The sequence below is a fragment of the Somniosus microcephalus genome, unplaced genomic scaffold, assembly GCF_052327205.1.
Source record: "Somniosus microcephalus isolate GS21.2 unplaced genomic scaffold, FLI_Smic_1.0 unresolved_chr5, whole genome shotgun sequence".
In the NCBI taxonomy this organism is placed as follows: domain Eukaryota; kingdom Metazoa; phylum Chordata; class Chondrichthyes; order Squaliformes; family Somniosidae; genus Somniosus; species Somniosus microcephalus.
Window position 1 is genome coordinate 39,163,505 of NW_028225183.1, and position 9,754 is coordinate 39,173,258.

The following is a 9,754-nucleotide window of genomic DNA, read 5'->3' on the forward strand; positions in this document are numbered from 1 at the left end:
ACCCACACAAAGAGAGCACATACGGGTATTTTGTGTGTGTTTGCTGCTTTGTCTCAAGCACTGCATAACCATTTCCTCGACAATGTCGTGGATATTATGATGTTCAGTTTTCACTTCCCCGACGGCTTCTCTCTGACTTTATGCCTCTGTCTCTGAGAAAAGCATAGAAGGAAATATATGGCAAATGGACGCCTTCCCGCACTTGATGCTGTGGTTTAGTGAACATGTCCTTTGTGTTCTCGTCTAAAAGATGTCATCTTGTACGAAAAGTTTGCCTGGCGTGAAAGTGATCTGAATTTCAAAGCAGCAAGGAGGAAAGTCTGCGTTGCTCTGCTTGCTGGCAGGCAGCTTTATGCAGCTTCCCTGGTGGTCTAGTGGTTAAGAATCAGCGCTTTCCCCACCACGGCCCGGGTTCGATTCCCGGTCAGGGAACAGTGCGTTTTGAGGCTGTTTGAAATGCCTCCAATCAATGCACCCGCGCGAAGCAATGCCTGCTCCTGATCAACCTTTGCAATTTCAACACTGCTGCTGCCTCAACAGGTACACAATGCACTTCCTTGCCTTCTGTAAAATGCCGGCTGTTTCAAAGTCAGCAGGAAATTACATTTGGAACGAGACAATGTAAACGTGTACATGTCCACATTTAACTGCAGCTGACAGTGTCAGAACAGTCACGGTTATTATCAAGCTTCCATGTATTTTCTTGTAGGCTGCACCCCCCTAACAAACTTAGCTTATCACAGCACGGCTATCAATCAACTCAACGCCAGTGTGAAGAATGCAACATTTGAAAGTTAGCAACGTGTGCAAGACTTTAGTGAGAGAGAGTTGGGCCGTGATAACATTTCTAAGCAGTAAGATATTCAGTAGGCCTGAGCCCTTGCTGCGTAATACAATTCTCCCCATACTGATTCTGTTATCTTCAATTGGTCTCCTCTGGTTACCGTCATACCTGCCACTGGCAAGCGTTTCTCCTTATTACCTCAAACAAATCCCCTTGTAATTTTGAAAGCCTCTTATTAAATTTCCCCTTAACCGTCTGAAGAAAACAATCACAAACTCTCAACATAGCTGAAGTTCCTTATCCCTCGGACCACTCTGCAAGACGTCAAACTGAGTGTCTCGCTCTGTATGTCTATCTTTGTCTCCCTCTTTGTCCCTGTCTCTCTATGTATAGGATTCTGAGGGTGCTTGACAGGATAGATGCAGGGAGGATGTTTCCCCTCCTGGGGGAATCTGCAACTAGGGGGCAAAGCTTCAGGATATCCGGTCGCCCATTTAAAACGGAGATGAGGAGGAATTTCTTCTCTCAGAATGACGTGAATCTTTGGAATCCTCTACCCCAGAGAGCTGTGGAGGCGGAGTCATTGAATATATTCAAGGTGGAGACAGACATATATTTGAGCTACAGTGGAGTCAAGGGTTATGGGGAGCGGGCAGGAAAGTGGCGTTGAGTAGAAGAACTGATCAGCCATGATCTTATTGAATGGCGGGGCAGGCTCGAGGGGCCGAATGGCCCACTCCTGCTCCTATTCCTTCTGTTCTTATTCTTATTTCTGTCCCTTCAGCCTCTGTCCCTCTGTCCACAGGTCGATTTTTGCTCTGACAGGTTCGGCACCTTTCAGTTCCTCGTTAGTATAGTGGTGAGTATCCCCGCCTGTCACGCTGGAGACCGGGGTTCAATTCCCCGACGGGGAGAATTTTTAACATCCCCCATTTTAAACCTTTGGGCAGCTCCTTAAAAAGACCCTGGGAAAAGTTGAATAGAACAAAATGAACGAAAATAATTTTAAAATATGTACATGACGAAATGTATAACAACTCCCTGCACCAGTTCCTCGTTAGTAGAGTGTTCTCCTTCTGTTTGCCTGTTGTGTGGGGCACTGAGGAGGGAGAGAGAAAATGAGATAACAGCGGGAGAAAGCACGACTGCTCTTTCAAAGAGACAGCACAGGCACGATTGGCCGAATGGCCTCCCACCGTGCTGCCAGCCTCCATGAATGCATGACACTGAGATGGACATCTGAGACATACCCACACAAAGAGAGCACATACGGGTATTTTGTGTGTGTTTGCTGCTTTGTCTCAAGCACTGCATAACCATTTCCTCGACAATGTCGTGGATATTATGATGTTCAGTTTTCACTTCCCCGACGGCTTCTCTCTGACTTTATGCCTCTGTCTCTGAGAAAAGCATAGAAGGAAATATATGGCAAATGGACGCCTTCCCGCACTTGATGCTGTGGTTTGGTGAACATGTCCTTTGTGTTCTCGTCTAAAAGATGTCATCTTGTACGAAAAGTTTGCCTGGCGTGAAAGTGATCTGAATTTCAAAGCAGCAAGGAGGAAAGTCTGCGTTGCTCTGCTTGCTGGCAGGCAGCTTTATGCAGCTTCCCTGGTGGTCTAGTGGTTAAGAATCAGCGCTTTCACCACCACGGCCCGGGTTCGATTCCCGGTCAGGGAACAGTGCGTTTTGAGGCTGTTTGAAATGCCTCCAATCAATGCACCCGCGCGAAGCAATGCCTGCTCCTGATCAACCTTTGCAATTTCAACACTGCTGCTGCCTCAACAGGTACACAATACACTTCCTTGCCTTCTGTAAAATGCCGGCTGTTTCAAAGTCAGCAGGAAATTACATTTGGAACGAGACAATTTAAACGTGTACATGTCCTCATTTAACTGCAGCTGACAGTGTCAGAACAGTCACGGTTATTATCAAGCTTCCATGTATTTTCTTGTAGGCTGCACCCCCCTAACAAACTTAGCTTATCACAGCACGGCTGTCAATCAACTCAACGCCAGTGTGAAGAATGCAACATTTGAAAGTTAGCAACGTGTGCAAGACTTTAGTGAGAGAGAGTTGGGCCGTGATAACATTTCTAAGCAGTAAGATATTCAGTAGGCCTGAGCCCTTGCTGCGTAATACAATTCTCCCCATACTGATTCTGTTATCTTCAATTGGTCTACTCTGGTTACCGTCATACCTGCCACTGGCAAGCGTTTCTCCTTATTACCTCAAACAAATCCCCTTGTAATTTTGAAAGCCTCTTATTAAATTTCCTCTTAACCGTCTGAAGAAAACAATCACAAACTCTCAACATAGCTGAAGTTCCTTATCCCTCGGACCACTCTGCAAGACGTCAAACTGAGTGTCTCGCTCTGTATGTCTATCTCTGTCTCCCTCTTTGTCCCTGACTCTCTCTGTATAGGATTCTGAGGGTGCTTGACAGGATAGATGCAGGGAGGATGTTTCCCCTCCTGGGGGAATCTGCAACTAGGGGGCAAAGCTTCAGGTTATCCGGTCGCCCATTTAAAACGGAGATGAGGAGGAATTTCTTCTCTCAGAATGTCGTGAATCTTTGGAATCCTCTACCCCAGAGAGCTGTGGAGGCGGAGTCATTGAATATATTCAAGGTGGAGACAGACATATATTTGAGCTACAGTGGAGTCAAGGGTTATGGGGAGCGGGCAGGAAAGTGGCGTTGAGTAGAAGAACTGATCAGCCATGATCTTATTGAATGGCGGGGCAGGCTCGAGGGGCCGAATGGCCCACTCCTGCTCCTATTCCTTCTGTTCTTATTCTTATTTCTGTCCCTTCAGCCTCTGTCCCTCTGTCCACAGGTCGATTTTTGCTCTGACAGGTTCGGCACCTTTCAGTTCCTCGTTAGTATAGTGGTGAGTATCCCCGCCTGTCACGCTGGAGACCGGGGTTCAATTCCCCGACGGGGAGAATTTTTAACATCCCCCATTTTAAACCTTTGGGCAGCTCCTTAAAAAGACCCTGGGAAAAGTTGAATAGAACAAAATGAACGAAAATAATTTTAAAATATGTACATGACGAAATGTATAACAACTCCCTGCACCAGTTCCTCGTTAGTAGAGTGTTCTCCTTCTGTTTGCCTGTTGTGTGGGGCACTGAGGAGGGAGAGAGAAAATGAGATAACAGCGGGAGAAAGCACGACTGCTCTTTCAAAGAGACAGCACAGGCACGATTGGCCGAATGGCCTCCCACCGTGCTGCCAGCCTCCATGAATGCATGACACTGAGATGGACATCTGAGACATACCCACACAAAGAGAGCACATACGGGTATTTTGTGTGTGTTTGCTGCTTTGTCTCAAGCACTGCATAACCATTTCCTCGACAATGTCGTGGATATTATGATGTTCAGTTTTCACTTCCCCGACGGCTTCTCTCTGACTTTATGCCTCTGTCTCTGAGAAAAGCATAGAAGGAAATATATGGCAAATGGACGCCTTCCCGCACTTGATGCTGTGGTTTGGTGAACATGTCCTTTGTGTTCTCGTCTAAAAGATGTCATCTTGTACGAAAAGTTTGCCTGGCGTGAAAGTGATCTGAATTTCAAAGCAGCAAGGAGGAAAGTCTGCGTTGCTCTGCTTGCTGGCAGGCAGCTTTATGCAGCTTCCCTGGTGGTCTAGTGGTTAAGAATCAGCGCTTTCACCACCACGGCCCGGGTTCGATTCCCGGTCAGGGAACAGTGCGTTTTGAGGCTGTTTGAAATGCCTCCAATCAATGCACCCGCGCGAAGCAATGCCTGCTCCTGATCAACCTTTGCAATTTCAACACTGCTGCTGCCTCAACAGGTACACAATACACTTCCTTGCCTTCTGTAAAATGCCGGCTGTTTCAAAGTCAGCAGGAAATTACATTTGGAACGAGACAATTTAAACGTGTACATGTCCTCATTTAACTGCAGCTGACAGTGTCAGAACAGTCACGGTTATTATCAAGCTTCCATGTATTTTCTTGTAGGCTGCACCCCCCTAACAAACTTAGCTTATCACAGCACGGCTGTCAATCAACTCAACGCCAGTGTGAAGAATGCAACATTTGAAAGTTAGCAACGTGTGCAAGACTTTAGTGAGAGAGAGTTGGGCCGTGATAACATTTCTAAGCAGTAAGATATTCAGTAGGCCTGAGCCCTTGCTGCGTAATACAATTCTCCCCATACTGATTCTGTTATCTTCAATTGGTCTACTCTGGTTACCGTCATACCTGCCACTGGCAAGCGTTTCTCCTTATTACCTCAAACAAATCCCCTTGTAATTTTGAAAGCCTCTTATTAAATTTCCTCTTAACCGTCTGAAGAAAACAATCACAAACTCTCAACATAGCTGAAGTTCCTTATCCCTCGGACCACTCTGCAAGACGTCAAACTGAGTGTCTCGCTCTGTATGTCTATCTCTGTCTCCCTCTTTGTCCCTGTCTCTCTCTGTATAGGATTCTGAGGGTGCTTGACAGGATAGATGCAGGGAGGATGTTTCCCCTCCTGGGGGAATCTGCAACTAGGGGGCAAAGCTTCAGGTTATCCGGTCGCCCATTTAAAACGGAGATGAGGAGGAATTTCTTCTCTCAGAATGTCGTGAATCTTTGGAATCCTCTACCCCAGAGAGCTGTGGAGGCGGAGTCATTGAATATATTCAAGGTGGAGACAGACATATATTTGAGCTACAGTGGAGTCAAGGGTTATGGGGAGCGGGCAGGAAAGTGGCGTTGAGTAGAAGAACTGATCAGCCATGATCTTATTGAATGGCGGGGCAGGCTCGAGGGGCCGAATGGCCCACTCCTGCTCCTATTCCTTCTGTTCTTATTCTTATTTCTGTCCCTTCAGCCTCTGTCCCTCTGTCCACAGGTCGATTTTTGCTCTGACAGGTTCGGCACCTTTCAGTTCCTCGTTAGTATAGTGGTGAGTATCCCCGCCTGTCACGCGGGAGACCGGGGTTCAATTCCCCGACGGGGAGAATTTTTAACAGCCCCAATTTTAAACCTTTGGGCAGCTCCTCAAAAAGACCCTGGGAAAAGTTGAATAGAACAAAATGAACGAAAATAATTTTAAAATATGTACATGACGAAATGTATAACAACTCCCTGCACCAGTTCCTCGTTAGTAGAGTGTTCTCCTTCTGTTTGCCTGTTGTGTGGGGCACTGAGGAGGGAGAGAGAAAATGAGATAACAGCGGGAGAAAGCACGACTGCTCTTTCAAAGAGACAGCACAGGCACGATTGGCCGAATGGCCTCCCACCGTGCTGCCAGCCTCCATGAATGCATGACACTGAGATGGATATCTGAGACATACCCACACAAAGAGAGCACATACGGGTATTTTGTGTGTGTTTGCTGCTTTGTCTCAAGCACTGCATAACCATTTCCTCGACAATGTCGTGGATATTATGATGTTCAGTTTTCACTTCCCCGACGGCTTCTCTCTGACTTTATGCCTCTGTCTCTGAGAAAAGCATAGAAGGAAATATATGGCAAATGGACGCCTTCCCGCACTTGATGCTGTGGTTTAGTGAACATGTCCTTTGTGTTCTCGTCTAAAAGATGTCATCTTGTACGAAAAGTTTGCCTGGCGTGAAAGTGATCTGAATTTCAAAGCAGCAAGGAGGAAAGTCTGCGTTGCTCTGCTTGCTGGCAGGCAGCTTTATGCAGCTTCCCTGGTGGTCTAGTGGTTAAGAATCAGCGCTTTCCCCACCACGACCCGGGTTCGATTCCCGGTCAGGGAACAGTGCGTTTTGAGGCTGTTTGAAATGCCTCCAATCAATGCACCCGCGCGAAGCAATGCCTGCTCCTGATCAACCTTTGCAATTTCAACACTGCTGCTGCCTCAACAGGTACACAATGCACTTCCTTGCCTTCTGTAAAATGCCGGCTGTTTCAAAGTCAGCAGGAAATTACATTTGGAACGAGACAATTTAAACGTGTACATGTCCACATTTAACTGCAGCTGACAGTGTCAGAACAGTCACGGTTATTATCAAGCTTCCATGTATTTTCTTGTAGGCTGCACCCCCCTAACAAACTTAGCTTATCACAGCACGGCTATCAATCAACTCAACGCCAGTGTGAAGAATGCAACATTTGAAAGTTAGCAACGTGTGCAAGACTTTAGTGAGAGAGAGTTGGGCCGTGATAACATTTCTAAGCAGTAAGATATTCAGTAGGCCTGAGCCCTTGCTGCGTAATACAATTCTCCCCATACTGATTCTGTTATCTTCAATTGGTCTCCTCTGGTTACCGTCATACCTGCCACTGGCAAGCGTTTCTCCTTATTACCTCAAACAAATCCCCTTGTAATTTTGAAAGCCTCTTATTAAATTTCCCCTTAACCGTCTGAAGAAAACAATCACAAACTCTCAACATAGCTGAAGTTCCTTATCCCTCGGACCACTCTGCAAGACGTCAAACTGAGTGTCTCGCTCTGTATGTCTATCTTTGTCTCCCTCTTTGTCCCTGTCTCTCTATGTATAGGATTCTGAGGGTGCTTGACAGGATAGATGCAGGGAGGATGTTTCCCCTCCTGGGGGAATCTGCAACTAGGGGGCAAAGCTTCAGGATATCCGGTCGCCCATTTAAAACGGAGATGAGGAGGAATTTCTTCTCTCAGAATGTCGTGAATCTTTGGAATCCTCTACCCCAGAGAGCTGTGGAGGCGGAGTCATTGAATATATTCAAGGTGGAGACAGACATATATTTGAGCTACAGTGGAGTCAAGGGTTATGGGGAGCGGGCAGGAAAGTGGCGTTGAGTAGAAGAATTGATCAGCCATGATCTTATTGAATGGCGGGGCAGGCTCGAGGGGCCGAATGGCCCACTCCTGCTCCTATTCCTTCTGTTCTTATTCTTATTTCTGTCCCTTCAGCCTCTGTCCCTCTGTCCACAGGTCGATTTTTGCTCTGACAGGTTCGGCACCTTTCAGTTCCTCGTTAGTATAGTGGTGAGTATCCCCGCCTGTCACGCTGGAGACCGGGGTTCAATTCCCCGACGGGGAGAATTTTTAACATCCCCCATTTTAAACCTTTGGGCAGCTCCTTAAAAAGACCCTGGGAAAAGTTGAATAGAACAAAATGAACGAAAATAATTTTAAAATATGTACATGACGAAATTTATAACAACTCCCTGCACCAGTTCCTCGTTAGTAGAGTGTTCTCCTTCTGTTTGCCTGTTGTGTGGGGCACTGAGGAGGGAGAGAGAAAATGAGATAACAGCGGGAGAAAGCACGACTGCTCTTTCAAAGAGACAGCACAGGCACGATTGGCCGAATGGCCTCCCACCGTGCTGCCAGCCTCCATGAATGCATGACACTGAGATGGATATCTGAGACATACCCACACAAAGAGAGCACATACGGGTATTTTGTGTGTGTTTGCTGCTTTGTCTCAAGCACTGCATAACCATTTCCTCGACAATGTCGTGGATATTATGATGTTCAGTTTTCACTTCCCCGACGGCTTCTCTCTGACTTTATGCCTCTGTCTCTGAGAAAAGCATAGAAGGAAATATATGGCAAATGGACGCCTTCCCGCACTTGATGCTGTGGTTTGGTGAACATGTCCTTTGTGTTCTCGTCTAAAAGATGTCATCTTGTACGAAAAGTTTGCCTGGCGTGAAAGTGATCTGAATTTCAAAGCAGCAAGGAGGAAAGTCTGCGTTGCTCTGCTTGCTGGCAGGCAGCTTTATGCAGCTTCCCTGGTGGTCTAGTGGTTAAGAATCAGCGCTTTCACCACCACGGCCCGGGTTCGATTCGCGGTCAGGGAACAGTGCGTTTTGAGGCTGTTTGAAATGCCTCCAATCAATGCACCCGCGCGAAGCAATGCCTGCTCCTGATCAACCTTTGCAATTTCAACACTGCTGCTGCCTCAACAGGTACACAATGCACTTCCTTGCCTTCTGTAAAATGCCGGCTGTTTCAAAGTCAGCAGGAAATTACATTTGGAACGAGACAATTTAAACGTGTACATGTCCTCATTTAACTGCAGCTGACAGTGTCAGAACAGTCACGGTTATTATCAAGCTTCCATGTATTTTCTTGTAGGCTGCACCCCCCTAACAAACTTAGCTTATCACAGCACGGCTGTCAATCAACTCAACGCCAGTGTGAAGAATGCAACATTTGAAAGTTAGCAACGTGTGCAAGACTTTAGTGAGAGAGAGTTGGGCCGTGATAACATTTCTAAGCAGTAAGATATTCAGTAGGCCTGAGCCCTTGCTGCGTAATACAATTCTCCCCATACTGATTCTGTTATCTTCAATTGGTCTACTCTGGTTACCGTCATACCTGCCACTGGCAAGCGTTTCTCCTTATTACCTCAAACAAATCCCCTTGTAATTTTGAAAGCCTCTTATTAAATTTCCTCTTAACCGTCTGAAGAAAACAATCACAAACTCTCAACATAGCTGAAGTTCCTTATCCCTCGGACCACTCTGCAAGACGTCAAACTGAGTGTCTCGCTCTGTATGTCTATCTCTGTCTCCCTCTTTGTCCCTGTCTCTCTCTGTATAGGATTCTGAGGGTGCTTGACAGGATAGATGCAGGGAGGATGTTTCCCCTCCTGGGGGAATCTGCAACTAGGGGGCAAAGCTTCAGGTTATCCGGTCGCCCATTTAAAACGGAGATGAGGAGGAATTTCTTCTCTCAGAATGTCGTGAATCTTTGGAATCCTCTACCCCAGAGAGCTGTGGAGGCGGAGTCATAGAATATATTCAAGGTGGAGACAGACATATATTTGAGCTACAGTGGAGTCAAGGGTTATGGGGAGCGGGCAGGAAAGTGGCGTTGAGTAGAAGAACTGATCAGCCATGATCTTATTGAATGGCGGGGCAGGATCGAGGGGCCGAATGGCCCACTCCTGCTCCTATTCCTTCTGTTCTTATTCTTATTTCTGTCCCTTCAGCCTCTGTCCCTCTGTCCACAGGTCGATTTTTGCTCTGACAGGTTCGGCACCTTTCAGT

The 9,754-nt window shown here is 46.7% G+C and overlaps 1 non-coding gene across 1 annotated transcript; it reads left to right on the forward strand.

Annotated features, from left to right (window-relative positions):
* Positions 1 to 5,690: 5,690 nt before the first annotated feature.
* On the forward strand, positions 5,691 to 5,762 carry trnad-guc (transfer RNA aspartic acid (anticodon GUC)). The gene has a single exon. It is a non-coding gene; the product is annotated as a tRNA-Asp (tRNA).
* The last annotated feature ends 3,992 nt before the right edge of the window (positions 5,763 to 9,754 follow it).